The sequence below is a fragment of the Lissotriton vulgaris genome, chromosome 2_1 (genome assembly GCF_964263255.1).
Source record: "Lissotriton vulgaris chromosome 2_1, aLisVul1.2, whole genome shotgun sequence".
Lineage (NCBI taxonomy): Eukaryota > Metazoa > Chordata > Amphibia > Caudata > Salamandridae > Lissotriton > Lissotriton vulgaris.
In genome coordinates, this window is record NC_141687.1 from 1,625,149,923 (window position 1) to 1,625,177,829 (window position 27,907).

Consider the following 27,907-nt stretch of genomic DNA (forward strand, 5'->3'; position numbering starts at 1 on the left):
TGTGGTGGAGCGCGCCCACAGGTCGTTGGGCCCCCGCCCCAATCCCGGTTTCCCTCCTAGACCCATCATAGCGCGCATAATGAACTTTCAGGAAAAGGCCACAGCACTGCGACTGGCATGAGAACTCTCCTGGCAGGGTTCCAGACTATCGCTGTACCCAGACTTCACAACCATGGTTCAAGACGCTCGGAGGAAATATCTGGGGGTGAAGGACACTCTGAAGAACTTAGGGCTGAAATACGGCATGATATACCCGGCCAGGCTGAGAGTGGAGGTGAATGACTGGGCACGTTTCTTTGAAAATCCTACAGAAGCTCAAGAATTCTGCCACACTTATAAACAAAACAAGAAACGCTCTGCGGAAGTGGATACCACCTCACCTCCATACAGTGGCTTAGCGAACAGTGTCGATTTGTTCTCGAACTCTGGGCATGGGTGATTGTTGATGGCGAGCCTCCTTCCACTAAACCACACGTTTACTATTTAGAAATGACCACCGGGAATCAATATGTTGCATATAATGACCATTTGGGTTACGAGGCCGTTGGTGAGCGAACGCCCCCCCACTTTGGTATACACCTCGAGACTGTAATGGTGATATCAGAATGTACCACGATTGTTACACCATTTTCTGGTTTTGAAATCCCATTGGTACTATTGTACATTGTTATGCAGTTGGTATTGCCTCTCCGGATGGGCGGGCAGGCGGATGGGGGGAGGAGGGTGGGTATTTTTTGCATTGCATTGCACTGTAGCTTTAGTTCCCTTTTCTCAGTTCACAACAGATGGGCAACATACTTTGTTTTGTACTACGCATGATTGGTACTCTTTCAAATGACGCAGTTAGGTTACAACGTTGGTCCTTCAAGTATTACACTAGCGACACGGAATATCCGCGGCTTAAATGACACGCGCAAAAAAGTCAGGTGGTTCATTATTTGCTCAGACACAGGGTGGATGTGGCCTTCTTGCAGGAAACCTATACAGCTGTGTAGGTGTCTTTCTGGGCACAGGAGTCAAGTGCTGTGAGTCACAGCCAAGTTCAATCAAAAAAGTTCTCGAAAATAAATGTAGAAGTATAAGTTTCTTTTAAATTTCCAAACATAAATCCATGTGAAGAATATCAATATTTCTTGAATTTTCAATCCATGTAACCTTTATGGTGTTGTGATCAATATCGTTAATGCATACATCGATTCCCAATGCATTTCGGCGCCAGGGCCTTCATCAGGGGAATATCTATGGTGAAAATCAGATGGGAAACCATAACTATATATGACCATCACCTGAAGCTACGGTCCCAGCTTCCTCACTATCCTCTGTAACCCCGTCTTTTTCTCCACTGACAATGGTTATTGACAGTAGCAGGGGGGTACATTTGATTTCGCAGCTTTATAAGGCGAGTGCAGATTTTGTCGCAATAAACAATGCCAGAGTGCGGGGAGCCTGGGAGGCAGACTTGGGTTGTCCTGTGTCTGATGAGCAGTGGGCTGCGTGCTGTCTGGAGCCGAAACAAGTGTCCATTAACAGCAGGCACAGATTGATTCATTTTAAGTTTTTACGCCGAATATATGTTACCCCACAGATTTGACCCTAATAGGTCTCATCACTGTCAACAGTGTCAATCCCCCAGGCGGATTTTGCTCACTTGGCCTGCCCACATATTCACACATTCTGGCTGGAAGTTCATCGCACACTCAGCAAGATTATACAGGTAAAGGTGAATCCTCTGCCTGAGATTGCTCTATTGGGATACGTAGTACAATTCCCTCTTAAGATCAGGAGGTTTACAACCATCGCCTTGCTTTTGGCGAAGAGGGAAGTGGTGATGCACTGGGGAGTCCTGGCTACAGAGTTTAGCGTTCTGCTCTACGAGAAGTGATCACTGCAGACATATCCCCCCCAGCCTCCAGACCTAGAAACATATGGGGCCCCTTTAAGGCTTATCTTGCAGCCCAACAACCGGAACACTCTACACAACGAGAGCAGGGGCTAGTGCAACTGGTGTGGTCTAAGGTACTGCTTTATAATGTAAGCACAACCTGCGTTGCGACGGATTGCACGCACGCAGAGACTGGTAAGAGTGGGGGATATCCAGGCGGCATTATTGGCGGCTAAGACTAACATGGGCCAAATTTGTGTACTTTATACATTGTGATGTTTACATGTAACCTATTGTGCAGCTAGGAGGATAACTGTGGATTTTCATGTATGTATAACCAAGTCGCTCAATCATTGGGGCTCAGTGCAGTGCTTTGTTTTTGCTCAAAATGCTAAATAAAGTTTTTTAAAAACACTTTGATGCTCCTTCTAGTCCATCTGAAATTGACAGACTGGGCGACCTGGACACCCAGCTGTCATATGGAATATGGGCTTGCATCATAGTGTTCATGAGAGAGAAACATATGCAGATGAACTTGGTAATATGGATCCTGTTGATTCATCTGGCACCATCTTGCTTAAATTAACCAGAAGGATGAAGAGTCGAGATACATCTGAAAATTGTCCCTTGCCTACCAACATTATTTCAAACTATATTTCTGGTATGGAGGGGCCTGGTTTGTCAACCCCGGCAATTGAGCCATCCATCAATAATATATCTGTGGGATTGGCAAATCAGGGACGCACCTACTTTCCACGTAATTTCTTTTCTTGGAATATTGCAGGAATTGGCCCTAAATTGACAGACGAGGTATGGTTAAAATACATCAGGGGCTTTGACATCATTTGTCTTCAGGAGACGTCGCATAAGGAAGATATTATGTTGGATGGTTCCTGCTCCTTCACGGTCCACGCAACACCCTTGCCAGCAGGGAGGGCAAAAGGAGGATTGGTATTTTTAATTTCAGTCAAATATGAGGCCATAAAAACGTTTGTTGTTGGTTCGTCTCCATGGTATCAATTAATCTTGATTTCTAGTGGTGAACTGGTACTAAAATATCTTTAACCAAAATAGTTTTCATGTTTTTGAGGCCCTACAAGAAGAAATTATTAACATCTCTGTTAAATGGTAATCATTATGTATCCTCTGGGTGGGTGATTTCAATTGCTCTTTGTGCCCATATAGCGCCAATCAAGTTTGTTGGCTGTTAAACACAGAGGGTGAGCCTCAGCCACATTTTATCTATACCTCATAAGGTGAGGCACTGAATTCTATAATCATTGAGAATGATTTAGGCCTCATTAATGATTTGGCTAGTAGCCCCTCATCACAGTGACCTACTTACGTTGGAGGTGGTTGGGAAAGCTTAATTGAATTTATGTTCATTCCACTGAAGTATTTACCGACTTTGAGGTGGAACCAAATAATGCTAGTGACCCTATTCCCCTCGTAGCATCTTTTAGTATAATAGCCCAGACAGGTCGCTTGATCCAATTATAATCCCAATAAAGGGGTAAAACTAAACTGGAAATAAATAAACCTCTCCCAACTCGAGGTAAAAACTGTCATAGTCAACTATGACTCGATCAAGAGGTAGCTTCATCATGATTATCTGCCATGCGAGATCATTCGCAAATTCAAATTGATTCGTTCGGATGTAGTCAAAACTTTGACCAAATCTATCAAGAATAGAGATCCCCAGGAGATACGGTGCTTCAGTACGAAATGTTCAAGAGCCCAAAAGACCCTAAAAATGGCCCTCCATGCTAATCCTCGTGATAGGACCCAAATAAAAATGCAAGGAAGGCTTATAAATGTATAGGTAAGCGGAGGAAAGTAGAACTGCGGAGTTTAGCCTATGACGACTTGGAGAGAGCCAGTTCCATTAAGAATTCTAAAGGTTTCTGAGACATTATAAATCGCCCTCTATTTACCAAGGAGGCAAGGTAGTTGGATTGCCTGATTTTGGGGGATGTCTGGGAAACTCACTATGCAATCATATTTAACCCAAACGGCCTCCAGCCAGAGGGGATATGTGGGGATTTGCCCTTAGACCTAATCTCAGCTTCTTATCTAAGTGCATTGATCTCAGTAGCCGAGGTTGTGGAAGCCATAGCAAAGGGAATTTGCAAGAAAGCACCAGGTCCTGATGGAGTTCCATTAGATCTGTTTAAAAGTAATCCCAAGCTGTGGGCTCCCCTACTGACTAATATCTTTAAAGCAGTAGTGATTGTCCCATCCCTGCAACCTGGAAGGAGGCCATTGTGGTTCTAGTGTTTAAAAAGGGTAACAGGAGCGATCCTGCCCATTATAGGCCAATTTACCTTATTCGTGCCACAGAGAAGCTGCTGGGGAGGGTTGTCCTTGCCTGACTTGAGACCTGGGTGACCGATACAGGGGTCATGTCAAGAACACAATATGGTTTTCGGTGGGGGTTGGGCACCACAGAACAGTGCCTCAACTTTTCCCTGATTATGGGCAAGTACATGAAGGCCAGGAGGGATTCTATCCACCTGACCTTCATGGACTTGTCCAATGCCTTTGACACTGTAAATTGGGAGATGTTGTGGACACCTATGGGGAAAACGGGTGTCGAAGAAGCATTGATTTCTCTTCTCCGCAGGCTCCATGCTTCCACCACTGATGCCATAAGATATGGCCCACAAGGGGAAAAGGCTAGGCCCATAGTCTCTACAGAAGGTGTCCTGCAGGGGTGTATTTTAGCTCCTATTCTCTTTTTAATTCAAACCAATGGCCTAGAGGCTTTTTTTATCAGACAAGGAAATTGATTGTCCACATATTGGGGGCATTCCGGTCCCACTACTTTCATATGCGGATGATACAGTGTTAATGGCCATGACAGCAAATTGCCTCCAAAAATCACTTAATGCATTTACAGATTTTGTTCTGGCACTTGATTTAAAAGTCAATTTTATTAAATCGTACACTATGGCATGTGGTCCCAAAAAGCTTAAAACTAGAAAATATGCTGTAGGGGATAAGTGAATTGATAAACTGAGTAATTTGAACTATTTAGGGAATACTTTTAACAATAATATGAACTGGGAACCACTTGTTACAGCAAGGGTGCAACATTCGAGCAGTGTAGTGGAGGGGCTTTTTCGCTTTGCCTAGAAGCTGGGCCATAAACCAGTGACTGAGCTGGTTACACTTTATAAAGCCAAATGTTTCCCTGTTGCAAAATATGGAGCAGGAGTGTGGGGTCATCATAAAAGCAATCATTTACAGGTCATGGAGAATAAATGTATAAAAAGGCTAATAATGACCCCAAATAGTGCCCCCACACTCTTTTGTCAGAGTGAGCTGGGGCTTAAATACCTAGAGGATCGCATAGATATGGCCCCCTGCTCTATGGGCAAAAATGTGGTTGTCTGAGGAGTTAGTGTTCTCGAGGGAGGTTATTAAAGATTACATTAACCTAGATGGAGCATTAGGTATCTCTTGGCTCCAATTTGTAAGAAACAAACTCCACGAGTTCGGCTTGGGACACTGTTTTGATAACCCAGCTAGTATCCAGAAAAATGCAAAAGCCATCATAAAAGAGGCACCTTACTTAGGGGCGAACATACACTACTCACAACCTGAGGTGACAGGTCTCACATGTTTATCCCCCGCCCATCAGCAATTTTATTTATATATTGTCGTGGTGTTAAGTGCCTTGTACCATGGATTGTATCTTCACGAAATGGTCGAATTTTAAGGATTATATCCTTTCAAATGATTACATTTTTGATGAATTTTTTCTTAATAGTTTCTTATGCTGTTTTGTAAATATGCCATGGGTATACTAATTTGTAATGTTGCTTTTTTAAACTTCTATGGGTTTTTTGGAACCGACTTGAGATATATATATATATATATATATATATATATATATTATATATATATATATATACATTATATATATATATATATATATATATATATATATATATATATATATATATATATATATATTTTATGTCACAAAATGAGCGGCACAACCAATTTCTTATTGAAGCCTTTTAATCAGCGCTTCACCCCACCAACGCGTTTCAGCCTCACAGGGCTTTGTTCACGGTCAGTAAGTCCTCCTACTATTTTCTTTTTTATACTAGCCCACATTAGCCTTAGGTGGCATTATGGGAGTTGTAGTATGAAAACAGTGCTAACAAACAATTCACATTTTTAAAAGAAAGACTTGTGTGTCATTAATTGCATATACATTTCTAAACATGTTAAATCACATGAGCAAAATATTTTTTGTATTCATGATTGGAATAGTTCCAGTTATTATCAGTTTGTTGTCGGGTATAGTACCCAATTAAAGTGAAAGTATTACAGCTGGTACTATCAAGTTCACTCTAAATGTATATGGAGGTCTTCCCCAAAGTTCATGCCTCTGGGTGTTTTTGTTCGTAATCGGATGATTAAGCGAGATTCCATTTGTCGCAATTTACGAACTGTATCGCCTCCTCTTTCCATTTTAGTGAGCATTTTCACCCCATAGAATCTCATAGTTCTCCAATCTCCTTCTTGGCAAACATTTATGTGTTTAGCTGTTGCGTAAAGCATGTTTTTATTTTTGACCGCCCTGATGTGTTCTAAGATCCTCTTTTTAAGCATGCAGGTGGTACTACCTACATACATGATACCACATCTGCACTCGATGATATATACCACATTTTTGGACGTGCATGTTATCTGTTGGTCAATATGCATGATGTTGCCATTCGGTTCCTCATAGCTTTTTTTGCTAATTCCTATTTTGCATGCTTTACATGTAGAGCATGGTTGAAATCCTTTCCGCTGGTTTTGTAGCCAGTTCTTTTTCGGGTTTTTTTGAAAATGGCTTTTTACCAGGAGATCTTGAAGAGAGATATTCTTTTTGTAGGGGATTGCTGGTTGCTTTCCCGCTAGTTCTCCAATGTCCGGATCTCCAGATATGAGATGCCAATATTTCTTCATTTTATTGGCTTAGGCCCACATGCATCATTCATTTTTGGAGTCGCAAACGGTGCGATTCCTTAAAATCGGCCGTTTGCGATTCCAAAAATGCTTTTTGGAATGCATGAAGCATTTTTTGAAATCGCAACATTTTTGCGATTTCCAAAAATGCGATTGCTTTTAGGAAATCGCAAATTTGCGATTTCCTAAAAGCAATGCATGATTAATTTCGAAATTGCGAATTCGCAATTAGAGGGACAAATTTACTGAGTAGTTGAACTACTCGGTAAATTTGCAAAAAGTGTAATTAACACTTTTAACGCATTTTAAAAGCATTCATGTTACGGACACACATGTCCTTAGGACATGTGTGTGTGCAACATGATGCGAAAAATACATTTCAGGGGTGCAGGGGGGGGTCCTTTGGACCCCCCCTGCACCCATGAAATTTTCTAAGTGCCACTCGCAATTTGCATTTACTCCTATGGGCCTTTTGGCCCATAGGAATCAATGGGAATTGCGAAAATTAACTTAAGAATTCGGTATTTCTTTGGGATTCTGTAAAAATTGCGATTTTTACCGAATCACAAGGAAATACCGAAAAAAATGATGCATAGCATTTTGCACTTCTTAATTTGCGATTCCTTATTTTTCGCAAATTAGGAAGTGCAAAATGTCACAATGATGCATGTGGGCCAAAGATTCCACTTTCTTTACTATATGTGGTCACAAATCTTGGTGGATCTTTTTCCATTGATTTTTTCGGTTTTTCAATCAAAATTTCTGCTCTTGTTTTTTGGTCAGCTTTCTGTTTACAGTTCTTTAGGATACGTTCATCATATCCTCTTGATTTGAATCTTAGTTTACTCTCTTGAATTTTGGTTTCAGCATCTTCAGGTTTAGAGCAATTCCTTTTTAACCTTATATATTCTCCATACGGAATGCTTTTCAACAATGATTTAGGATGGAAACTGGTCCTGTGTAGAACACTGTTGGTGGCTGTTTTTTTTGCGGAACAGTGTGGATTCTAATTTACCATTAGATATATAGATCTTGGTGTCAAGAAAGTCTATATATCTAATGGTAAATTCCTTGTGCAAACACCGGATAGTGCCTGCACCGATCTGCCTCAGCAGCGGGGCTTCATTCACAAGGAAGGGAGACAAGCTGATGCCTTGCAGGGGGTGTCAGCCTGACGCTCGATTTTCGTCTACAAAGCAAGGAAGGCACCCTACCAGTAGCACACATCAACCCACTGGGGACTTAATTTATTTCACTTATCGAGGACATTGCAGTGCACCCAAGTGGGCAAAGGAACACACACTACGCATCCCAGAAGCCAAAAGGTAGGGCCACGCCCACTGGGGCGGATGCGTTAAATATAAAGGTGTGCACTTCTGAAAGCGCTTGCAGTTTCCTCTGAAAACATTCACCGCTGATGAAGGGATTCTTTTCCTGAAACACGTCCTGGCGTTTTTGAACTCTGGGTGTGGGCTCTGGATCGGGAGCCTTGCAGCAAGATGAAATAAAGAAGTGAGCTTATTGAACTAACTCCCTTGGTGGCTTCATTCGAATTTGGGTTTCCTGTTGTGTGACTAATTTAAGACGGCCTGCCCGGGTCGTGAATGAAGCCCCGCTGCTGAGGCGGATCGGTGCAGGCAATAACCCGTGTTTGCACAAGGAAGGGAGACAAGCTGATGCCTTGCAGGGGGTGTCAGCCTGACGCTCGATTTTCGTCTACAAAGCAAGGAAGGCACCCTACCAGTAGCACACATCAACCCACTGGGGACTTAATTTATTTCACTTATCGAGGACATTGCAGTGCACCCACGTGGGCAAAGGAACACACACTACGCATCCCAGAAGTCAACAGGTATGGCCACGCCCACTGGGGCGGATGCGTTAAATATAAAGGTGTGCACTTCTGAAAGCGCTTGCAGTTTCCTCTGAAAACATTCGCCGCTGATGAAGGGATTCTTTTCCTGAAACGCGTCCTGGTGTTTTTGAACTCTGGGTGTGGGCTCTGGATCGGGAGCCTTGCAGCAAGATGAAATTAAGAAGTGAGCTTATTGAACTAACTCCCTTGGTGGCTTCATTCGAATTTGGGTTTCCTGTTGTGTGACTAATTTAAGAAGGCCTGCCCGGGTCGTGAATGAAGCCCCGCTGCTGAGGCGGATCGGTGCAGGCACTATCCGGTGTTTGCACAAGGAAGGGAGACAAGCCGATGCCTTGCAGGGGGTGTCAGCCTGACTCTCGATTTTCGTCTACAAAGCAAGGAAGGCACCCTACCAGTAGCACACATCAACCCACTGGGGACTTAATTTATTTCACTTATCGAGGACATTGCAGTGCACCCACGTGGGCAAAGGAACACACACTACGCATCCCAGAAGCCAACAGGTATGGCCACGCCCACTGGGGCGGATGCGTTAAATATAAAGGTGTGCACATCTGAAAGCGCTTGCAGTTTCCTCTGAAAACATTCGCCGCTGATGAAGGGATTCTTTTCCTGAAACGCGTCCTGGCGTTTTTGAACTCTGGGTGTGGGCTCTGGATCGGGAGCCTTGCAGCAAGATGAAATAAAGAAGTGAGCTTATTGAACTAACTCCCTTGGTGGCTTCATTCGAATTTGGGTTTCCTGTTGTGTGACTAATTTAAGACGGCCTGCCCGGGTCGTGAATGAAGCCCCGCTGCTGAGGCGGATCGGTGCAGGCACTAACCCGTGTTTGCACAAGGAAGGGAGACAAGCTGATGCCTTGCAGGGGGTGTCAGCCTGACGCTCGATTTTCGTCTACAAAGCAAGGAAGGCACCCTACCAGTAGCACACATCAACCCACTGGGGACTTAATTTATTTCACTTATCGAGGACATTGCAGTGCACCCACGTGGGCAAAGGAACACACACTACGCATCCCAGAAGTCAACAGGTATGGCCACGCCCACTGGGGCGGATGCGTTAAATATAAAGGTGTGCACTTCTGAAAGCGCTTGCAGTTTCCTCTGAAAACATTCGCCGCTGATGAAGGGATTCTTTTCCTGAAACGCGTCCTGGTGTTTTTGAACTCTGGGTGTGGGCTCTGGATCGGGAGCCTTGCAGCAAGATGAAATAAAGAAGTGAGCTTATTGAACTAACTCCCTTGGTGGCTTCATTCGAATTTGGGTTTCCTGTTGTGTGACTAATTTAAGAAGGCCTGCCCGGGTCGTGAATGAAGCCCCGCTGCTGAGGCGGATCGGTGCAGGCACTATCCGGTGTTTGCACAAGGAAGGGAGACAAGCCGATGCCTTGCAGGGGGTGTCAGCCTGACTCTCGATTTTCGTCTACAAAGCAAGGAAGGCACCCTACCAGTAGCACACATCAACCCACTGGGGACTTAATTTATTTCACTTATCGAGGACATTGCAGTGCACCCACGTGGGCAAAGGAACACACACTACGCATCCCAGAAGCCAACAGGTATGGCCACGCCCACTGGGGCGGATGCGTTAAATATAAAGGTGTGCACATCTGAAAGCGCTTGCAGTTTCCTCTGAAAACATTTGCCGCTGATGAAGGGATTCTTTTCCTGAAACGCGTCCTGGCGTTTTTGAACTCTGGGTGTGGGCTCTGGATCGGGAGCCTTGCAGCAAGATGAAATAAAGAAGTGAGCTTATTGAACTAACTCCCTTGGTGGCTTCATTCGAATTTGGGTTTCCTGTTGTGTGACTAATTTAAGACGGCCTGCCCGGGTCGTGAATGAAGCCCCGCTGCTGAGGCGGATCGGTGCAGGCACTATCCGGTGTTTGCACAAAGAAGGGAGACAAGCTGATGCCTTGCAGGGGGTGCCAGCCTGACGCTCGATTTTCGTCTACAAAGCAAGGAAGGCACCCTACCAGTAGCACACATCAACCCACTGGGGACTTAATTTATTTCACTTATCGAGGACATTGCAGTGCACCCACGAGGGCAAAGGAACACATTCTACGCATCCCAGAAGCCAACAGGTATGGCCACGCCCACTGGGGCGGATGCGTTAAATATAAAGGTGTGCACTTCTGAAAGCGCTTGCAGTTTCCTCTGAAAACATTCGCCGCTGATGAAGGGATTCTTTTCCTGAAACGCGTCCTGGCGTTTTTGAACTCTGGGTGTGGGCTCTGGATCGGGAGCCTTGCAGCAAGATGAAATAAAGAAGTGAGCTTATTGAACTAACTCCCTTGGTGGCTTCATTCGAATTTGGGTTTCCTGTTGTGTGACTAATTTAAGACGGCCTGCCCGGGTCGTGAATGAAGCCCCGCTGCTGAGGCGGATCGGTGCAGGCACTATCCGGTGTTTGCACAAGGAAGGGAGACAAGCTGATGCCTTGCAGGGGGTGTCAGCCTGACGCTAGATTTTTGTCTACAAAGCAAGGAAGGCACCCTACCAGTAGCACACATCAACCCACTGGGGACTTAATTTATTTCACTTATCGAGGACATTGCAGTGCACCCACGTGGGCAAAGGAACACACACTACGCATCCCAGAATTAAACAGGTATGGCCACGCCCACTGGGGCGGATGCGTTAAATATAAAGGTGTGCACTTCTGAAAGCGCTTGCCGTTTCCTCTGTAAACATTCGTCGCTGATGAAGGGATTCTTTTCCTGAAACGCGTCCTGGCGTTTTTGAACTCTGGGTGTGGGCTCTGGATCGGGAGCCTTGTAGCAAGATGAAATAAAGAAGTGAGCTTATTTAACTAACTCCCTTGGGGGCTTCATTCGAATTTGGGTTTCCTGTTGTGTGACTAATTTAAGATGGCCTGCCCGGGTCGTGAATGAAGCCCCGCTGCTGAGGCGGATCGGTGCAGGCACTATCCGGTCTTTGCACAAGGAAGGGAGACAAGCTGATGCCTTGCAGGGGGTGTCAGCCTGACGCTCGATTTTTGTCTACAAAGCAAGGAAGGCACCCTACCAGTAGCACACATCAACCCACTGGGGACTTAATTTATTTCACTTATCGAGGACATTGCAGAGCACCCACGTGGGCAAAGGAACACACACTACGCATCCCAGAAGCCAACAGGTATGGCCACGCCCACTGGGGCGGATGCATTAAATATAAAGGTGTGCACTTCTGAAAGCGCTTGCAGTTTCCTCTGAAAACATTCGCCGCTGATGAAGGGATTCTTTGCCTGAAACGCGTCCTGGTGTTTTTGAACTCTGGGTGTGGGCTATGGATCGGGAGCCTTGCAGCAAGATGAAATAAAGAAGTGAGCTTATTGAACTAACTCCCTTGGTGGCTTCATTCGAATTTGGGTTTCCTGTTGTGTGACTAATTTAAGACGGCCTGCCCGGGTCGTGAATGAAGCCTCGCTGCTGAGGCGGATCAGTGCAGGCACTATCCGGTGTTTGCACAAGGAAGGGAGACAAGCTGATGCCTTGCAGGGGGTGTCAGCCTGACGCTCGATTTTCGTCTACAAAGCAAGGAAGGCACCCTACCAGTAGCACACATTAACCCACTGGGGACTTAATTTATTTCACTTATCGAGGACATTGCAGTGCACCCACGTGGGCAAAGGAACACACACTACGCATCCCAGAAGCCAACAGGTATGGCCACGCCCACTGGGGCGGATGCGTTAAATATAAAGGTGTGCACTTCTGAAAGCGCTTGCAGTTTCCTCTGAAAACATTCGCCGCTGATGAAGGGATTCTTTTCCTGAAACGCGTCCTGGCGTTTTTGAACTCTGGGTGTGGGCTCTGGATCGGGAGCCTTGCAGCAAGATGAAATAAAGAAGTGAGCTTATTGAACTAACTCCCTTGGTGGCTTCATTCGAATTTGGGTTTCCTGTTGTGTGACTAATTTAAGACGGCCTGCCTGGGTCGTGAATGAAGCCCCGCTGCTGAGGCGGATCGGTGCAGGCACTATCCGGTGTATGCACAAGGAAGGGAGACAAGCTGATGCCTTGCAGGGGGTGTCAGTCTGACGCTCGATTTTTGTCTACAAAGCAAGGAAGGCACCCTACCAGTAGCACACATCAACCCACTGGGGACTTAATTTATTTCATTTATCGAGGACATTGCAGTGCACCCACGTGGCCAAAGGAACACACACTACGCATCCCAGAAGCCAACAGGTATGGCCACGCCCACTGGGGCGGATGCGTTAAATATAAAGGTGTGCACTTCTGAAAGCGCTTGCAGTTTCCTCTGAAAACATTCGCCGCTGATGAAGGGATTCTTTTCCTGAAACGCGTCCTGGCGTTTTTGAACTCTGGGTGTGGGCTCTGGATCGGGAGCCTTGCAGCAAGATGAAATAAAGAAGTGAGCTTATTGAACTAACTCCCTTGGTGGCTTCATTCGAATTTGGGTTTCCTGTTGTGTGACTAATTTAAGACGGCCTGCCCGGGTCGTGAATGAAGCCCCGCTGCTGAGGCGGATCGGTGCAGGCACTATCCGGTGTTTGCACAAGGAAGGGAGACAAGCTGATGCCTTGCAGGGGGTGTCAGCCTGACGCTCGATTTTCGTCTACAAAGCAAGGAAGGCACCCTACCAGTAGCACACATCAACCCACTGGGGACTTAATTTATTTCACTTATCGAGGACATTGCAGAGCACCCACGTGGGCAAAGGAACACACACTACGCATCCCAGAAGCCAACAGGTATGGCCACGCCCACTGGGGCGGATGCATTAAATATAAAGGTGTGCACTTCTGAAAGCGCTTGCAGTTTCCTCTGAAAACATTCGCAGCTGATGAAGGGATTCTTTTCCTGAAACGCGTCCTGGCGTTTTTGAACTCTGGGTGTGGGCTCTGGATCGGGAGCCTTGCAGCAAGATGAAATAAAGAAGTGAGCTTATTGAACTAACTCCCTTGGTGGCTTCATTCGAATTTGGGTTTCCTGTTGTGTGACTAATTTAAGACGGCCTGCCCGGGTCGTGAATGAAGCCTCGCTGCTGAGGCGGATCGGTGCAGGCACTATCCGGTGTTTGCACAAGGAAGGGAGGCAAGCTTATGCCTTGCAGGGGGTGTCAGCCTGACGCTCGATTTTCGTCTACAAAGCAAGGAAGGCACCCTACCAGTAGCACACATCAACCCACTGGGGACTTAATTTATTTCACTTATCGAGGACATTGCAGTGCACCCACGTGGGCAAAGGAACACACACTACGCATCCCAGAAGCCAACAGGTATGGCCACGCCCACTTTGGCGGATGCGTTAAATATAAAGGTGTGCACTTCTGAAAGCGCTTGCAGTTTCCTCTGAAAACATTCGCCGCTGATGAAGGGATTCTTTTCCTGAAACGCGTCCTGGCGTTTTTGAACTCTGGGTGTGGGCTCTGGATCGGGAGCCTTGCAGCAAGATGAAATAAAGAAGTGAGCTTATTGAACTAACTCCCTTGGTGGCTTCATTCGAATTTGGGTTTCCTGTTGTGTGACTAATTTAAGACGGCCTGCCCGGGTCGTGAATGAAGCCTCGCTGCTGAGGAGGATCGGTGCAGGCACTATCCGGTGTTTGCACAAGGAAGGGAGACAAGCTGATGCCTTGCAGGGGGTCAGCCTGACGCTCGATTTTCGTCTACAAAGCAAGGAAGGCACCCTACCAGTAGCACACATCAACCCACTGGGGACTTAATTTATTTCACTTATCGAGGACATTGCAGTGCACCCACGTGGCCAAAGGAACACACACTACGCATCCCAGAAGCCAACAGGTATGGCCACGCCCACTGGGGCGGATGCGTTAAATATAAAGGTGTGCACTTCTGAAAGCGCTTGCAGTTTCCTCTGAAAACATTCGCCGCTGATGAAGGGATTCTTTTCCTGAAACGCGTCCTGGCGTTTTTGAACTCTGGGTGTGGGCTCTGGATCGGGAGCCTTGCAGCAAGATGAAATAAAGAAGTGAGCTTATTGAACTAACTCCCTTGGTGGCTTCATTCGAATTTGGGTTTCCTGTTGTGTGACTAATTTAAGACGGCCTGCCCGGGTCGTGAATGAAGCCCCGCTGCTGAGGCGGATCGGTGCAGGCACTATCCGGTGTATGCACAAGGAAGGGAGACAAGCTGATGCCTTGCAGGGGGTGTCAGCCTGACGCTCGATTTTCGTCTACAAAGCAAGGAAGGCACCCTACCAGTAGCACACATCAACCCACTGGGGACTTAATTTATTTCATTTATCGAGGACATTGCAGTGCACCCACGTGGGCAAAGGAACACACACTACGCATCCCAGAAGCCAACAGGTATGGCCACGCCCACTGGGGCGGATGCGTTAAATATAAAGGTGTGCACTTCTGAAAGATCTTGCAGTTTCCTCTGAAAACATTCGCCGCTGATGAAGGGATTCTTTTCCTGAAACGCGTCCTGGCGTTTTTGAACTCTGGGTGTGGGCTCTGGATCGGGAGCCTTGCAGCAAGATGAAATAAAGAAGTGAGCTTATTGAACTAACTCCCTTGGTGGCTTCATTCGAATTTGGGTTTCCTGTTGTGTGACTAATTTAAGATGGCCTGCCCGGGTCGTGAATGAAGCCCCGCTGCTGAGGTGGATTGGTGCAGGCACTATCCGGTGTTTGCACAAGGAAGGGAGACAAGCTGATGCCTTGCAGGGGGTGTCAGCCTGACGCTCGATTTTCGTCTACAAAGCAAGGAAGGCACCCTACCAGTAGCACACATCAACCCACTGGGGACTTAATTTATTTCACTTATCGAGGACATTGCAGTGCACCCACGTGGGAAAAGGAACACACACTATGCATCCCAGACGGCAACAGGTATGGCCACGCCCACTGGGGCGGATGCGTTAAATATAAAGGTGTGCACTTCTGAAAGCGCTTGCAGTTTCCTCCGAAAACATTCGCCGCTGATGAAGGGATTCTTTTCCTGAAACGCGTCCTGGCTTTTTTGAACTCTGGGTGTGGGCTCTGGATCGGGAGCCTTGCAGCAAGATGAAATAAAGAAGTGAGCTTATTGAACTAACTCCCTTGGTGGCTTCATTCGAATTTGGGTTTCCTGTTGTGTGACTAATTTAAGACGGCCTGCCCGGGTCGTGAATGAAGCCTCGCTGCTGAGGCGGATCGGTGCAGGCACTATCCGGTGTTTGCACAAGGAAGGGAGGCAAGCTTATGCCTTGCAGGGGGTGTCAGCCTGACGCTCGATTTTCGTCTACAAAGCAAGGAAGGCACCCTACCAGTAGCACACATCAACCCACTGGGGACTTAATTTATTTCACTTATCGAGGACATTGCAGTGCACCCACGTGGGCAAAGGAACACACACTACGCATCCCAGAAGCCAACAGGTATGGCCACGCCCACTTTGGCGGATGCGTTAAATATAAAGGTGTGCACTTCTGAAAGCGCTTGCAGTTTCTCTGAAAACATTCGCCGCTGATGAAGGGATTCTTTTCCTGAAACGCGTCCTGGCGTTTTTGAACTCTGGGTGTGGGCTCTGGATCGGGAGCCTTGCAGCAAGATGAAATAAAGAAGTGAGCTTATTGAACTAACTCCCTTGGTGGCTTCATTCGAATTTGGGTTTCCTGTTGTGTGACTAATTTAAGACGGCCTGCCCGGGTCGTGAATGAAGCCTCGCTGCTGAGGCGGATCGGTGCAGGCACTATCCGGTGTTTGCACAAGGAAGGGAGACAAGCTGATGCCTTGCAGGGGGTCAGCCTGACGCTCGATTTTCGTCTACAAAGCAAGGAAGGCACCCTACCAGTAGCACACATCAACCCACTGGGGACTTAATTTATTTCACTTATCGAGGACATTGCAGTGCACCCACGTGGCCAAAGGAACACACACTACGCATCCCAGAAGCCAACAGGTATGGCCACGCCCACTGGGGCGGATGCGTTAAATATAAAGGTGTGCACTTCTGAAAGCGCTTGCAGTTTCCTCTGAAAACATTCGCCGCTGATGAAGGGATTCTTTTCCTGAAACGCGTCCTGGCGTTTTTGAACTCTGGGTGTGGGCTCTGGATCGGGAGCCTTGCAGCAAGATGAAATAAAGAAGTGAGCTTATTGAACTAACTCCCTTGGTGGCTTCATTCGAATTTGGGTTTCCTGTTGTGTGACTAATTTAAGACGGCCTGCCCGGGTCGTGAATGAAGCCCCGCTGCTGAGGCGGATCGGTGCAGGCACTATCCGGTGTATGCACAAGGAAGGGAGACAAGCTGATGTCTTGCAGGGGGTGTCAGCCTGACGCTCGATTTTCGTCTACAAAGCAAGGAAGGCACCCTACCAGTAGCACACATCAACCCACTGGGGACTTAATTTATTTCATTTATCGAGGACATTGCAGTGCACCCACGTGGGCAAAGGAACACACACTACGCATCCCAGAAGCCAACAGGTATGGCCACGCCCACTGGGGCAGATGCGTTAAATATAAAGGTGTGCACTTCTGAAAGATCTTGCAGTTTCCTCTGAAAACATTCGCCGCTGATGAAGGGATTCTTTTCCTGAAACGCGTCCTGGCGTTTTTGAACTCTGGGTGTGGGCTCTGGATCGGGAGCCTTGCAGCAAGATGAAATAAAGAAGTGAGCTTATTGAACTAACTCCCTTGGTGGCTTCATTCGAATTTGGGTTTCCTGTTGTGTGACTAATTTAAGATGGCCTGCCCGGGTCGTGAATGAAGCCCCGCTGCTGAGGTGGATTGGTGCAGGCACTATCCGGTGTTTGCACAAGGAAGGGAGACAAGCTGATGCCTTGCAGGGGGTGTCAGCCTGACGCTCGATTTTCGTCTACAAAGCAAGGAAGGCACCCTACCAGTAGCACACATCAACCCACTGGGGACTTAATTTATTTCACTTATCGAGGACATTGCAGTGCACCCACGTGGGCAAAGGAACACACACTATGCATCCCAGACGGCAACAGGTATGGCCACGCCCACTGGGGCGGATGCGTTAAATATAAAGGTGTGCACTTCTGAAAGCGCTTGCAGTTTCCTCTGAAAACATTCGCCGCTGATGAAGGGATTCTTTTCCTGAAACGCGTCCTGGCGTTTTTGAACTCTGGGTGTGGGCTCTGGATCGGGAGCCTTGCAGCAAGATGAAATAAAGAAGTGAGCTTATTGAACTAACTCCCTTGGTGGCTTCATTCGAATTTGGGTTTCCTGTTGTGTGACCAATTCAAGACGGCCTGCCCGGGTCGTGAATGAAGCCCCGCTGCTGAGGCGGATCGGTGCAGGCACTATCCGGTGTTTGCACAAGGAAGGGAGACAAGCTGCTGCCTTGCAGGGGGTGTCAGCCTGACGCTCGCTTTTCGTCTACAAAGCAAGGAAGGCACCCTACCAGTAGCACACATCAACCCACTGGGGACTTAATTTATTTCACTTATCGAGGACATTGCAGAGCACCCACGTGGGCAAAGGAACACACACTACGCATCCCAGAAGCCAACAGGTATGGCCACGCCCACTGGGGCGGATGCGTTAAATATAAAGGTGTGCACTTCTGAAAGCGCTTGCAGTTTCCTCTGAAAACATTCGCCGCTGATGAAGGGATTCTTTTCCTGAAACGCGTCCTGGCGTTTTTGAACTCTGGGTGTGGGCTCTGGATCGGGAGCCTTGCAGCAAGATGAAATAAAGAAGTGAGCTTATTGAACTAACTCCCTTGGTGGCTTCATTCGAATTTGGGTTTCCTGTTGTGTGACTAATTTAAGACGGCCTGCCCGGGTCGTGAATGAAGCCCCGCTGCTGAGGCGGATCGGTGCAGGCACTATCCGGTGTATGCACAAGGAAGGGAGACAAGCTGATGCCTTGCAGGGGGTGTCAGCCTGACGCTCGATTTTCGTCTACAAAGCAAGGAAGGCACCCTACCAGTAGCACACATCAACCCACTGGGGACTTAATTTATTTCATTTATCGAGGACATTGCAGTGCACCCACATGGGCAAAGGAACACACACTACGCATCCCAGAAGCCAACAGGTATGGCCACGCCCACTGGGGCGGATGCGTTAAATATAAAGGTGTGCACTTCTGAAAGCGCTTGCAGTTTCCTCTGAAAACATTCGCCGCTGATGAAGGGATTCTTTTCCTGAAACGCGTCCTGGCGTTTTTGAACTCTGGGTGTGGGCTCTGGATCGGGAGCCTTGCAGCAAGATGAAATAAAGAAGTGAGCTTATTGAACTAACTCCCTTGGTGGCTTAATTCGAATTTGGGTTTCCTGTTGTGTGACTAATTTAAGATGGCCTGCCCGGGTCGTGAATGAAGCCCCGCTGCTGAGGCGGATCGGTGCAGGCACTATCCGGTGTTTGCACAAGGAAGGGAGACAAGCTGATGCCTTGCAGGGGGTGTCAGCCTGACGCTCGATTTTCGTCTACAAAGCAAGGAAGGCACCCTACCAGTAGCACACATCAACCCACTGGGGACTTAATTTATTTCACTTATCGAGGACATTGCAGTGCACCCAGGTGGGCAAAGGAACACACACTACGCATCCCAGACGCCAACAGGTATGGCCACGCCCACTGGGGCGGATGCGTTAAATATAAAGGTGTGCACTTCTGAAAGCGCTTGCAGTTTCCTCTGAAAACCTTCGCCGCTGATGAAGGGATTCTTTTCCTGAAACGCGTCCTGGCGTTTTTGAACTCTGGGTGTGGGCTCTGGATCGGGAGCCTTGCAGCAAGATGAAATAAAGAAGTGAGCTTATTGAACTAACTCCCTTGGTGGCTTCATTCGAATTTGGGTTTCCTGTTGTGTGACTAATATATATATATATATATATATATATATATATATATATATATATATATATATATATATATATATATATATATATATATATATATATATATATATATATATATATATATATATATATATATATATATATATATATATATATATATATATATATATATATATATATATAAACTCCATTCTCTCCTCTCGTTCAAGAAGACTGCATACATATATATTTATATATATATATATATATATATATATTCACTGAAAAAACCATAGGTTTCACACCAGTTATAGTTAGGAATTAGCATTTAAAAAACCTATTAAATTCACTAAAAAACCATAGGTTTCACATCAGTTATAGTTATCTGGAAATTTTACTGACATAAAACCAATGAAATTCCACGTTATAGTTAGTTGGACTCACTATAACTTGCGCGCCTGCAATGCACTGCTGATGACGTCACATATTACATCACTCATGACATGGTCAGTGACATCACTCATGACATCACTGATGACACCATCCAGTGAATGTGTGTCTTTTTGAAAATTAAATATGTTTTATATTTGTATTTGTAAAGGACGATGGAAGAATAAATGGGTAAATAAGTGTGTAAATGGATGTTTTTTTTTTAAAAAGAATTGATTGGTTAACTGCCTTATTAAGTGTATCTTAATGAATACATATATTAACGAGTAATTTTTAAATATTTAAATATATGTATCAGTGTTTCACTTTGTGTATAAGTGGCTGCATGGGTTGGTGACTGACTCACTGTTTGTATGTGTTTTGAAGACAGCATATGTGCAGGACTGTATGGGTGGATGAGTGTGTATATGTGTGTGTTAGTGAGTGAATGCCTGTCTCACTAGTGTCTTTATGAGTAACTACATATGTTTTAATCTTGTATATATGAGCATTGATGTATATAAGTCAGTATATGTGAGAGTGAGAGATTGAAAGAGTTCCTTTTTAAATAAGTATGTGTTTCTATAAGTGATTGTTTAAGAGAGTAAGTATGTGTAAGTTTCCTTAGAAGTAATGTGCTAATGTATGTATAGCTGTATATGCAAATAAATGGATGTTCAATAGTTTATTTGCATGTGTGAGTATGTGTGTGAGTAACTTTTGTAAGACTGTCGGTGTGTAACAGGATGTATATGTGTATCACTATATATGATGAGTGGGAATATGTATGAGTGACTATATAAAACTGTTGGTGTATGAGTGGATGTGTATATAGATGGTGGAATTACTGAATTGGTTTTTGTAACTGGTATGGGTATCTCCATTTTTTTTGAAAATGTTAGTTTCTATTGTTTGAATATGTGTTTCAATGGTTACATTACACTGAAAGGAGGTCTATCAGTCTGTCACAAGGATGGTGTCATCAGTGATGTCATGAGTGATGTCACTGACCATGTCATGAGTGATGTAATATGTAACGTCATCAGCAGTGCATTGCAGGCGCGCAAGTTATAGTGAGTCCAACTAACTATAACGTGGAATTTCATTGGTTTTATGTCAGTAAAATTTCCAGCTAACTATAACTGATGTGAAACCTATGTTTTTTTAGTGAATTTAATAGGTTTTTTAAATGCTAATTCCTAACTATAACTGGTGTGAAACCTATGGTTTTTTCAGTGAATTTCATTGGTTTTTTAAATGCTAATTCCTAACTATAACTGGTGTGAAACCTATGTTTTTTTCAGTGAATTTCAAACGTTTTTTAAATTCTAATTCCTAACTATAAGTCTCACTTTATAAATAAGACTCTTAGCACTCTAGTTGTTCTTTAGAACACTCTGGTACATTCTGTCATTGGGCTACAGTTGGGCTACATCTAGCTGATGTTTGGGCTACATTTGGATTTTTTGGTCTCTGGCGGCCATCTTTGGGCTATATTGGGCTACATTGGGCTACATTTGGGCTACATTTTGGCATATATATAGCCCAATGTAGCACAATATATATTTTTTCAAAGTTAATTTTCGTAAAAACCACTTAAGAATAGGGCTACCAGTCCCTACAATTTTTCCCAATTTTTATTTTTTATTTTTTGCTTTGGAGCGCTCCCGATGCGCTTCCCGGGGAGCACCCCGAAAAGCGTACTTTTATAAAGCGCCCCCGGGCGCGCTCCGGGGAGCGTCCCGTAAGCGCCAATATCGCAAACGAAAACATGATCGTGACGTATCGCGTAGCCGCGTCCGCGTGATACGCACGGCGTAAGCGCACCCGGAAGAACTCGAACGAATACGATCGCGCAACGTAAACATCCGACACGCTTACGCTACGCTACCCGGAGCGCCCCCGGGCGCGCCCGGGGCGCGTAGCGTAAGCGCGTCGGGTCATGTGACCTGAAAATAACACTTTTCATTGGTTCATAACAGTTTTAGTTTCATAATGATGAAGCCCCTGGTCTTGTGACCTGAAAATAACACTTCTCATTGGTTCAGGACAGTTTTTTTTCCAAATGATGAAAGACCCCACCTTTTTTCCTTATTCTGACTTTGTCCTTCGACTGAGGAAGACCTGTTTGTACATCTCTGTACCTTTTTGATATTAATAATGGCTTCAGTAGCAGCAGCAGATGGTGCATCTGCCCCACCACCACCACCACCACCACCAACAGGACCAGCTCCAGATTATATTGGTGGTCAAGAAGAGGAGGAGGAGGAAGAGGAAGAGGAGGAGGGGAGGAGAAGATGGCTGCCTGAAGAAAATACCCCATACAAACCCAAGCCACACATTGTATGGGAGTTTTTTTCAATCCCAGAGGGCAAGAAAAAAGTGAATGCGGCCAAGGTAACTTGCCTAATCTGCAATGAAGAACTCTCACGGGGCAACCCAAACAAAAAATATTCATTTGGTAACTATACCATGATTCGTCAAATGACCCGAAAGCACCCAAACAACTACTCTCGTGCAGAGCTCAGGGAACTGGCCAGTAACCTCCCCCAGTCGTCAAGGACCACCTCCCAAAGAAACCAACCCACTTCATCGGGACCAGAACCATCAGAGATGATGCCTTGTATTCAGCCAAGATTTGCTGATTTTAAAATCACTTGTTCTGCATGTGGCAAGCTTATCGCCTATGGTGAAAAAAGCGTAAAGCTCATCGTCCTTGCAGGTGATAATCACAAGTGCCCCAAAAAGAAGTAATTTTTTGGGTTTTTTGTTTTTTTGCTCCAGTTGAGCCAGTTTCAATTCCCTTTTTTTGTTTCTCCCCCTAAAAAAATACAAAAAAAATATAAAACTGTTTTGAAAAGCCAAAAAAAGCACAAAATGTTCAAAAAACACAAAAAAATATAAATCAACAAAAAGAAGAAAAAAAAAAGTTCTTTTTAGAACTACCTCCAATTTCTAAATAAAGGCTTCTTTTTTTAAAAACTCTGTCATCTTTTTCCCTTATAGTACGCTCCCCGGGCCGCTCCCCGGTGCGCGTACCGGGCGCTTCCCCCGCGCAAAACGAAAAAAAAAAATATTTTAAATGCCCTGCGGGGCCCTTTTATAGCCCCCACATCAAACCTAGGAGGTCAAGGGGGGTCTACTCTGCCCCCTTATGGTCATTTCCCTCTTTGTTTTGGCCACCTCTCGTGTCTCGATCCTACCGAGACACAAGATGGCGGCCGCTCCAGACTGTTTCGAATGTTTACAGACACCCGAGAGCCAATCAGCTTTCCGTGCGCACCTCGCGTGGCGTGCCCGGTGCGCGTACCGGTGCACGTACCAGAGCGCGGCTATAGATATATATATTTTTTTGAACCTTAATTACTCAAAATCCACTGGAGCACATATCTTGAGACATAGCAAAGGCACATCGAGCTACCAGTCCCTACAATTTTGCCAAGTTTGGTGGAAATCCATTCAGCCGTTCGGGCTAAAAGTGAAATCGACCGCCCTATGGAAATTAACATGGGGAAAACGCGTTTTGGGACCCCCCTTTTATCTCGGCCCCCGCTTGACGAATCCCCCCCAAACTTTCAGGGAAGGACCGGAACGCCGCGAGGCCATTTTGAGGAAATTTTGAGGCAGATTCGTCAACCGGCGCCAAAGTTATTCCAAATAGAATTTTGAGATTTAACATTGAAAAAATCCTAACTATAACTACCTACTGGCGACCGCCAGTAGGTAATATATGTATATGTATATATATATATATATATATATATATATATATATATATATATATATATATATATATATATATAGATATATATATATGAGTATGTGGTGCTCCCAAAATAAACCAATGTAGCAAATTCAGCCACTCAGGAAAACAGGAACCAGCAAGACCCGAAGTAGGTGCAAATTTTCTTTCAGTCCGCCATGACGCGTTTCGGTCGCCAGTAGGTATATATAGTTAGGACCTAGTTACCATAGGAAATCCCCAACATTCTATTGGGAATAACTTTGGCGCCGATTGAGGAATATGCGTGCAATTTTCTTTAGAATTGCTTCGCTCTGCTCCGCTCCTTCCCTGAAAGTTTCGGGGGGATTCGTTAAGCGGGGGCCGAGAAAAAAGGGGGGTCCCAAAACGTGTTTTCCCCATGTTAATTTGCATAGGGACCTTTAGACACGGCTACAGCCCGAACGGCTGAATGGAATTACACCAAACTTGGCAAAATGGTAGGCCCTGGTATGCAGATGTGCCTTTGCTATGTTTGGTGAAAATCTCTCTGGTAGTTCTTGAGAAAATTGAATTTGAAATTTTTCAAATGGCATTTTCTATGGGACCTTCAGACACGGCTACAGCCCAAACGGCTGAACGGAATTACACCAAACTTGGCAAAATGGTAGGGACATGTATGCAGTAGTGCCTTTTCTATATTTGGTGAAAATTCCTCCAGTAGTTGTTGAGAAAATGGAATTTGAGCAAATTATATATCTATATGCGCTCAACATTCTATTGGGAATAACTTTGGCGCCGATTGAGGAATCTGTGTGTAATTTTCCAGAATATTGGCCAGCTCCGCTCCGCTCCTTCCCTGAAAGTTTTGGGGGGATTCGTCAAGCGGGGCCGAAAGGGGGGTCCCAAAACGTGTTTTCCCCATGTTAATTTCAATAGGGACCTTTAGACAGGGCTACAGCCCGAACGGCTTAATGGAATTACACCAAACTTGGCAAAATGGTAGGGCCTGGTATGCAGATGTGCCTTTGCTATGTTTGGTGAAAATCCCTCCAGTTGTTCTTGAGAAAACTGAATTTGACATTTTTCAAATGGCATTTTCTATGGGACCTTTATACACGGCTACAGCCCGAACGGCTGAACGGAATTACACCAAACTTGGCAAAATGGTAGGGACAGGTATGCAGTAGTGCCTTTTCTATATTCGGTGAAAATCCATCCAGTAGTTGTTGAGAAAATTGAATTTGAGCAAATTATATATCTATATGCGCTCACCGTACGCGCACCGTACGCGTACCGTACACGTACGTGCGCGTACCCTTACGTGCGCGAGCAAGTTTCTGATTGGCTGGCAGTCAACTGTCAACATTCCAAACTGTCCAAACCAGGTAGTGTTGGCCACCATCTTGTTTTTCAGGAGAACTGAGGCACAAGAGAGCCCAAAACAAGAGTGGCAAACATGAAAAGGGGGCAGGGTAGAGACCCCCCAACCCTCTAGCCCTTCTCAGGGGGTCCCAAAAGGACCCCCAAGGGCAAAAAAAATAAAAAAATCGCGGGGTACGTGCACCGTACGCGTACGGTACGCGTACCGTGCGCGTACCACGCGATGTAAAAAAAAAAGGTCTCAACCCTGCCCCCTTTTCGCGTTTTCCACTCTTGTTTTGTGCTCTCTTGTGCCTCACTTCTCCTGAGAAACAAGATGGCTGCTCAGGTGGTCCCAGAAGGATAATAACATATATAAACGTTATCCGCTAATAGAATTAGCATTTACAAAATCTTTGAAATTTATTGAAAAAAAATATAGGTTTCACGCCTGATATAGTTAGAATTAGCATTTAAAAAACCTTGAAAATTCACTGAAAAAAACATAGGTTTCAAGTCTTATATAGTTAGAATTAACATTTAAAAAACCTTGCAAATTCACTTCAAAAACCATAGGTTTCAGGCATTATATAGTTAGGAATTAGCATTTAAAAATCTTGAAAATTCACTTAAAAAACCATAGGTTTCAGGCCTTATATAGTTAGAAATTAGCATTTAAAAAACCTTGCAAATTCACTTAAAAAACCATAGGTTTCAGGCCTTATATAGTTAGGAATTAGCATTTAAAAAACCATTGAAATTGCTCCTATATAGTTAGTTGTACTAACTATATTTCGGGCACCTGCAATCCACTGCTGATGATGTCACATATTACATCATTCATGACATGATCAGTGACATCACTGATGACATCACTGATGACATCTCAAATGCCATCACTGATGACATCTCATTTGACATCACTGATCACATCACTGATGATATCATTCATGTGCTAATATGATGCACCTCCTCACACGCTAATATAACCTTTGATACACCCAGTGTTAAATACAGACTACCATTCTTGAAACCATTGACACACCAATACCAGTTACTACATACGCACTACTGATTCCTAGGTCTACACACACATTCACTCATTCACCCATAGAATCACTCATACATAAAGTCACTCATCAATACAACACTATCATATGCAACCGTAACCTATACAGACACTCACACACTGCCACTCATCCATGGAGTTACTCACACACCTAGTCAGTCATGCAAAGAATCAATCACACTTCCATTTCCTCAACTATACAGTTATGCACACAACACCTTACTTATTCAAACATATACTAACACATACTTACTCTCTTATACAATCACTGATACAAGTACACAATGATCCATACAGCCACTCGCACATTCACTGGCTCTCATGTATAGTCATTTATATATGCCAACTTCCACATGCACTGTGTTTTACATATGTACTTATTTGGACATGTAGCACTGAGATATCCATTCACTCACCAACACACCCATGCACACAGTCAACCGCCCATATAGCTGTTTCCACATGCACTCTTGAACTCATACAGCTAGTGAATCAATTGCTCACACATCTATGCACAGAGTCACACACCTCCCAGCCACCCACACACACACTCAGTCTCCCATTCAAATACTTGGGCAACCAATCAATAACCCATATAGCCACTCATATAGCTACTGATCAACACATGCAGCAGCTTACACAACAACAGACATACTGATGCACACATTCAGACAGTTTAGTAACTAACCCATGCATTTAGTAAGACACATTTATCACTTACTCATACACTCAGTCACTCACCTACTAAATCCTTCATCCAGACACTTATACATCCACTCATTCTTCAATATGTAAAATATATTTAAACTTTACAGAAACACACAGGATGTCATCAGTGATGTCAAATGAGATGTCATCAGTGATGTCATCAGTGATGTCATTTGAGATGTCATCAGTGATGTCACTGATCATGTCATGAATGATGTAATATGCGACATCATCAGCAGTGGATTGCGGGTGCGCGAAATATAGTTAGTACAACATACTATATAGGTGCAATTTCAATGTTTTTTTAAATGCTAATTCCTAACTATATAAGGCCTGAAACCTATGGTTTTTTAAGTGAATATATATATGTGTACATTTTAAAATTATAAAATACATTAGAATTAATAGTTTATGAATTGTTTTAAAGTATATATATATATATATATATATATATATATATATATATTACCTACTGGCGGTCGCCAGTAGGTATATATAGTTAGGATTTTTTCTCTATGGGATTTTTGAAAATTCTATGTCTAATAACTTTGGCGTTTGTGGACGGAATTGGCTGAAATTTTCAGGAAAATGGAACATTTTGTTTCTGAGCAGCCCCTGACAATTTGGGGGGGTTTCATCAAGGGGGGGCCGAGAAAAAAGGGGGGTCCCAAAACGCATTTTTCCCATGTTAATTTCCATAGGGCGGTTGGCCTCACTTTTAGCTCGAACGGCTGAATGGATTTGCACGAAACTTGGCAAAATTGTAGGGACTGTTAGCCTGATGTGCCTTTGCTAGGTCTCAATATATGTGCTCCAGTGGATTTTGAGTAATTTAGGTTCAAAAAAATATATATATCTGGGCGGAGCCTAACCACACATCTGACCTGATTGGCTGTCAGCACTTCATCCAAGAAGTGTTGGCAGCCATCTTGGGACCAATATACATGATAGCACCTCATTAAAAAGCATTGTAGTTAATAGAGGGTTTTAGGACTTTAGTTACATTATAAATCATTTGTTGATGGTACCATACTCGTTTTAGGAATTGTGGTGGGTTCTAAGGTGATTTTACCATGTGAAAAAACCTTCTGCTGTGATATCATGAATATTGTTTGAAAGAAAACTAATATCTCATGATTTTCCCACAGTGGTTTGGAAGGGGATCT